The sequence below is a fragment of the Octodon degus genome, unplaced genomic scaffold (assembly GCF_000260255.1).
Source record: "Octodon degus isolate 3935 unplaced genomic scaffold, OctDeg1.0 scaffold00110, whole genome shotgun sequence".
Lineage (NCBI taxonomy): Eukaryota > Metazoa > Chordata > Mammalia > Rodentia > Octodontidae > Octodon > Octodon degus.
This window is the reverse complement of record NW_004524686.1, coordinates 7,046,344-7,053,636: the sequence shown is the minus strand read 5'-3', so window position 1 is coordinate 7,053,636 and position 7,293 is coordinate 7,046,344. Positions and strand designations below refer to the sequence as shown.

General features: G+C 41.4%; 1 protein-coding gene and 1 pseudogene across 1 annotated transcript in view; one reads left to right on the top strand and one right to left on the bottom strand.

Moving 5' to 3' along the window:
- Window positions 1-3,108, bottom strand: part of Fgf13 (fibroblast growth factor 13) — a 675,218-nt gene extending 672,110 nt beyond the window's left edge. The window contains exon 1 of the mRNA XM_023699090.1: window positions 2,839-3,108. The gene's annotated coding sequence lies outside the window, so the exon portion shown is untranslated. The remainder of the gene's footprint in view (window positions 1-2,838) is intronic.
- LOC101586417 overlaps window positions 1,732-7,293 on the top strand; it is a 29,338-nt pseudogene continuing 23,776 nt past the window's right edge.

Sequence of the window (7,293 nt, the reverse complement as noted above, 5' to 3'; positions counted from 1 at the left end):
TCAGCCATGTGGATGAGTCACGGCCAATGCTTGCCCTATGTGCTCTCTGTGAAAGCCTGAGAGAGTGTCTGTGAAAGCCTGAGAGAGTGTTGTTATTTGTTTATCAATAAAATTATGGAAAAAATAAATCAGTCTTCCACATCATTCTTAGACATACTGTAATACTGACCATAAGAAATCAGAGAGATCTGGGTATGCAGAGTAGTAAGGACATAAAATTTACAGGCTTCAGCATGAGTAAAGTGTCTGGATATAAAACCCAAACAGAAAACAGGGGCCAGTTGAATGAAGCTGAGGCTATTGAACATGGTAAAGAGGAATAATATGGGGAGAGTGCATTAGGACCACATGATCTTGGAGACTATGGAGCATGTCAGTTTAGGAGCTTGAATTTTCTTGAAGGCAAAATAAACTCATAAGATATATGAGACAAAAAAATAGGATGACATTGACTTGTCCAGTGGTTTCCAAACAGAGCCATACACCAGAAATATCAAGTGGTCTTAGTTACTTTTCTCTTGTTGCCTTGACAAAATACCCAACACCTAAAGCTAAGGAAGGAAAGCTTTATTTATCTCATAGTTAGTGGAGGTTTTATTCCATACTCAGCTGGTTCCAAGGCAGAGTGGCTCATGGCAGAAGGCAGCAGTTCATGGCAGAGGAATACAGCAAAGAGCAAAGCGAGCAGCAGTGGCTGTGGCAGCTAGCAAGCCTCTCTCCCTTCCTTATATTGTATACAGGTTATCTGCCCCAGGGGGGTTGTAGCACTCACACCCATAATCCCATTATTGGATCATGAATTTATCACAAACTCTAGAAGCCTGTCCTAGTGACTGCATGAGGGTTTGGGGTTACAACTAGACACAATCCATAACACAAACATTGCTTGTTCAAAGTGCAGACAATCTGAATGGGAATTTTTAGGGATGTGACACAGGATATTACCATCTCCTTCCTTCCTCCTTTCCTTGCTTCCTTCCTTCCTTTCTTCCTTCTTTCCTTCCTTTCTTTCTCTTTGTCCCCCTCTCAATCTCACTCTCACTTCTATAAAATTTGGCAGTACTAAGGACTGAATCCATTGAGCTATATTCTTAGCCTTGCTTTATTTTGAAATAGGATTTCACTAAGTTGCTAAATTATCCAGGCTGAGCTTAAAATTTCAGTCCTCCTGCCTCGGCCTCCTAGAGTACCAGGATTACAGGCATGTGCCACAGTACCCATCCCAGAAATTTTATTTTTAAACAATTTTAGATGATTCATGGGAAATCAGGTTGACATTGGTATTTGAAATAGTTTGGAAACCATTACTTTATTGATAAATGCATTCCTGAAAAGTTGTTTTTACACAGAGCTTTTATTATTGAAGTCATTTTTTCAAAATACTAGCTAAGTAAGTGTGCTATTTAGAGACAAACTCTGCTAAATATCCTTGTTTAGCAAAAGAAAAATAAAAAAAATCACTTTCTCTGAGTGTTTGATAAAATTCATACCCAGGTTAAATGCAAAACCCCTGACAACCATCAATAAATGTGGCAACTCATTTGAGTGCATGGCATTAGTGATATCATATGGTTGCATTAAATGCAACCTGAAAATAATTAAAAATGTTCACATTTCATCTAGCTTTGCAACAAAATGAATAAACCTTAAGGTGATATTGGAAAGGAGAAAGTACTTGTAGGACGTGATGGTGAGAGAGTACTTGCAGGATTGTGATGCTCTTGCAACAAAATGGAGCATCTGCCGGGAGCACAGTTTGAGGCTACCGTGGAACTGAGGCAGCAACCTAGCGAGAGACCTGATAGTCACTCGTCGCACCTCACGTTTCAGTAAGGATTAGACTCTGACATTCCACATGATTTTTGTCAGTTTGAGATTTTAAGTTTATGTTGTTTGAACAGTTATGCAGCTTGAAGATAGGTGAAAGTAAAAGATGCAGAGAAGGGATGCAATGTTCAAGTACCAGTCTAATTCATTTTTATATAAAATTCCACAGAGACAGAGGATTCTGAGTCCGAGGTTGTTTCCTCAAGGCTTATGATATTCTAAGATTGTCATTTTCATTTTAAAAAACCGTATCTTTTACTAAAGCTTATCTTCATTTCCATGAGAACACCTTGGTTTGGCAAGCTGGGGTGTTGACACAGTAGTTTGCTTAACACAATGCTCAAAAACCAGCATGGAGCAAGAACTTGCTGGTATTGAACCTTCTAATAGCCAAGCCTGATTCATTCTTTTCAGAAGGCTCCTAACATTACCCCAGAGCACTCCAGCTGCCCTTCATTTAGAATGCCTTCTCCAAGGTTCATGATATGAACAGGGTAGAAATCAGAAGTGAGTCCTGATACCAGTTTTTCAGGAAGGCAATGTAATTTATGTAAATCTTTTGAGTGCCTGGGCTGGACTATCTGTTTCTTGGGTACTACTTGAACTATAGAAATCCCTTTCTAGGCAGCTCTATACCACTCTCCACAACTACTCCCTGAACCAGATTCAAATTTGCATAATGAGGGAGGGGACAGGAAAGACAAGTCACTGGGCTAAAATAAAGCAGATCTTGGTAGAGAAATTAAAAGATGGCTGTATTCAACATTTATGTTTTTTTTCTGACTAATTTCTTGGCTTTGAGTTGGGAAGGCACAAGGAAAGTTATCAATTCTGCTATTATTATTGTGGCTGGATCACTGTGCCTGGAGCATGGAATTATATTTTTATTTGTAGACTTTCCCTGCCTTGCCCTGACATGTTTTCTGCCACAGGCCAAGGAAGCCTGGCTTGGATTACCCAAGAGGTTCCCAATCCCATAACATTTTCCCCAGTGAGTTTTGCTTCACTTACCTTAGAACTAGAGATGCAGTGCACAAGGAGGTGTGGAGCAAGTAAGATCCCACCATGAACCAAAATCTTGAAGGACCCCGTTGTTATTAGTGACAATAGTCACACTCTCCTGGCGGTAGGAAACTCCTCGGTCATATCATCACTGTGCCGTTTTGAAGTTTGCATGAGGCTACATCTGAGCCCAAGCAGCCCCAATTCCCTAAGCCCCTCCTTGTTCTAAGGGCTCCACACAGGAAAAACAAATAGTCCAGAGCGACCGTGGACCCTGTTCAGTTCATATCAAACTGTTGCAAGGAGTGGTAAGTCACAGGGTCTAAATTGCAGCTATTTTTAGTGAACCCAAATTCTTTCCCCAAGTTCTCTTGCTTCCAACTTGTTCTAAGTGTAGGAGACCAGCTGTGGCCAGATCATCTTACTGGACTAAGGCTCTGTCAAGGCGAAGAGACCAATCCAGGGAGGTGAAGCAAAGAACTTGTGACTGTTGGTGATTTGGCCTTCTCTCACTGTCTCTGGCATCTCCAGAGGAGGAGGATCCTTTTGGAAAGGAAAATGTTATTGCCCATGGTAATGGGCATTCCCCTCCATTTTGGCAGAAACTTGATAGGTCGATGACATGAGAGGAAAAAAAAATTGAGAAATTGGCAGTCCTTCCTCTCTCGTTCCCAATTTCTTCACACACACACACACACACACACACACACACACACACATCACATCACATCACATCATATTGTGAAGGCCAGACTGATATCTTGGCCTTACTTCCTCAAAGGGTCTTGAGGACAAAAGCATCATCCAGGATCCAGGCCAGGGCTAAAGTATGGGGAGGATTTGTGTCTAGTCACTTTGCAGCTGTCATTCATTATTCTAAGGGGTGTTCTGGAAAAGAAAATTCAAGAAGGATTTTTGTTTGGCTTCAGCCCCTGACTAGAGGTGTTAATTCAGAAGAAGACAGCTCTCTGGGCTCTTGGAAGTGCTAATTGCCTTCTCCAAATTCATCTAGGTAAGTGTTTTCTAAACTGTGGCCTAGAATTCATTAGATGGTAAGAAAGATAGATTCATTAGAAATCTATTTAGTGTTGTCATCAGCATTTTAAACATAAAAAGGTATGGATAGAATATAATGAAATGGGATAGAATAGAAAATTTAGTGCTTTGCAGATATTAAGGTAAAACCTATGTAATTTCTATTCCTTCAATGTATAGATGTACTCAACCACCCCATAAAACTTATTTCTTAATTTGGGTCGTAAAAATATCCTGCTTTTGGAACACACTGATCCAGATGATTTGGCATAGAAGAGTATGAAGCTAATCCCTGCAGTCACCCTCAATTTTATAAATGCTACTGTTACTATAACCATTAGCTTAGAGAAGTTCTTTGTGCATCAGAAACTATTCTAAGTATTTTATGATTATCATTTTAGCTCATCCTTTTCACAATCTTCTGTGTAGGTTTATCTTAGTTTTACAAACAGGGGCTGGGGAGATGGCTCGTTAAAATAAGTACTTTCCTGGCAAGCACAAGGCCTGAATTCAATCCCAGGTTCCACCAAAAAATAAAAAGCAAGGGAGGGCACAAATAGGTACTAGTAAGGGGAAAGGCTGGAATATGAACTTGGGCCTCTCTAAAAATTTGTGTAGCTAACAACTCAAGACTACTTCCCTCTTGAATTGATGAATACAGGCTTAAATTTATTAGTTAAATGGATATGAATATCTTGGCTAAGCAGGGAGTTTTACATAAAATAAGATGAAAATGTTTAGAAAACAATTTTAGTTTCCCAGAAACTTCCAGTAAGTTCTTACTCACTAGAGCATTTAATTTTGAATTGGTTGCCCATTTGACTCACAACCTCACATGCCAAAACCCAATCTGAAGAGAGTCTCACAGACAGCTGAAAGATAAGCTGGAAGAATGGGACTTCAAGGCACTAACTCCTCTTGGCCTTGCCCCTCTCATTTCTTCCATTCTGTTCCACACAGAAATCTTGTCCCAGGGCGCATTTGGCTTTTGTCTTTTTATAGTTTTGAGCTAAATCAGTTCAACCACTTTTGAGTTGATGAGGAAAAAAACTGTACGTATTCCACTTCCAAAATAACCTCCTCTTTTGGATATACAGAAAGCTCAGAAAAGTCTAAAACTTTCAAACTTCCCACTTCACATATGGAGACTTCTAGGTCCTGATTACTTTTAAATTGGCTTTTAAAAATCCTAGTAATTTGCTCTTTTTGTAAACTACCATGTTCTGTTACTTTTATAGTTCACATAAGACACACCCTGTGTAAGCCTAATATGTCCTAGACAAGAGATAATTGCCTTAACAAATGCCACCATGGGGAAAAAAATGTAGTGCGTGCTGGGGGACTAAAGAGGGGAAAGTGCTGAATGTGGCCTCTTGCAGAAGCCCTGTAGAAATGCAGGTTAGGTCAAAGGTGTGCAAAAGGGGCTGAGGAGGTAGCTCAGAGGTCTAAGTGCCTACCTGGCAAGCACAGAGACTCAGGTTCCAGCCCCAGTACCACATGCCCTGCCAACCCTGGAACCAGGTGCACTGTGACAGCCACTGAAACCAGGTGTGGTGGCATAGGCCTGTAATCCCAGTGCTTGAGAAGCTGAGACAGGAGGATCACTACGAGTTCAACCTATAAAGATCCTGTACCAAATAAATAAATATTTAAAAAAATTTAAAAGGTATGCAAAAGAAAAGTAGGCCCCTTTTTGTTCCCCAGTCACTTACACAGGCCAGAGCAATGCTCTGTGGTTTCAGAATGGAATTCCCTCCAGACCAGGAAGGGCTAAACTTTGACCTAACTTCCCCGGCCCAACTCCTGGTCACTCATCAGAGCCTCTCTTGTCTCTGTTTGGAATGAAACTTAATTGACTCATACACACGTGCAAAATTTCCAGGCAAAACATTCTCTATTATCACCAGCAAACTGACCGGGGTGTTCTGTGGCGCTTGGGCCATGAGTGCTGTCAAAAGTCCAGCTGCACTCTCAGCTCTGCACTACAGAGACCAGTAGCTTCCTGGCTGCACTCCACTCTTAGGGACAGACATTTACCCCCACCTGTGGCCACATCCTTCCCATGCTTTTCAAAACAGGAACAGTTGTCTCAGCTCTTGCATTCTCCCGGCTATTCTATTTTTGCCAGGCTGGAATAGGATATTGCAGGCCTATTCTGGCCAGAGTTGGCATGACAGGTCTGAAGAGAACCCAGGACTCTGGGACACAGATCTCCCCTGCCCAGAGCTGTACCTGGCCCTGCCAGCTCTAGCCATCACCTTCGTGGAAGCAGAATGGCAAGGACAAAAAGGGGCTCTACTTCTCAACCTTACCAATCTGCCTGAAGCTTCTAGGAACAAAGGACATTTAATAATAGAATTTCTTCATGGATATTTATAGCAGCAATTGCTCAAAGCTTTTTTAGGCTTTATTTTTAAAATCCCAGCCTTTGTTACAACCTCTTAGGAAGTAGAGCAGAAGGCAGGCCCCAGCAGCTCCACTTTGCAGACCAGGAGACTGAGGGATCAGTGAAGAAAGTCTTTCAAAGCCTGACTCTAAGCAAAGGTAGCTGAGAAATGCAGGTCCATCAGCACTCTCCCTGGATCCTGAGGCTGCGGTCCTTTATGCACTGCTTCATCTGTCCACTCAGTAGGAAGTTTGGACTCTTTTAGGTGCTGCACTGGGCTTCATAGATTCTGCGATGAATAATTTATGATCTCTTCTCTCTCCAACAAATAATTTTCAAAGAGAAAGAAGAGAAAGGGAAAAATTATTGATTGGAAGCTTTGAGTGATTTATCAACTGGATGTAATATATGGGTCCCGCTTGGATCCAAAATCAAACACATCAAGGGCCAGCCAGATAGCTCAGTGGATTAAAGTGCCTGTTTAGGCAGATGTAGGGGCCAGGGCTTCGATCCCTGGCCTGTTGTGCTGGCCCAGCCTCCAGGGCACACTGAGAAATAGATACCACAGCATGTAGAGATGAAAGTGTATAGTGACTGAGAATGGGAGTAATACATAAGGGGTACAGACAAAACAAGGATGCCCTTGGGTTGATAATTGTGGTTCTGTATTAAATGCAAGACAGTTCAGTGTACTTTTGTCTTTAGTTTTGTATATGCTTAAAAGTTTCTAAAATAGATTAATTAATTAAAATGAAAGAGCTCATTCTGTCTATGGCAATCCATGCCTGTAGTCCCAGCACTTAGGAGGCTTAGCCAAGTGGTTTGCTGTGAGTTCAAGACCAGCTTGGGCTACATAGTAATTTCAAGGCCAGCCTGAATTGCAGAATGAGACCCTGTCTCGAAGGAGAAGAAGAAGAAGAAGGAGAAGAAGAAGAAGAAGAAGAAGAAGAAGAAGAAGAAAAGAAGAAGAGGAAGAAGAGGAAGAAGAGGAAGAAGAGGAAGAAGAAGAAGAAGAAGAAGAAGAAGAAGAAGAAGAAGAAGAA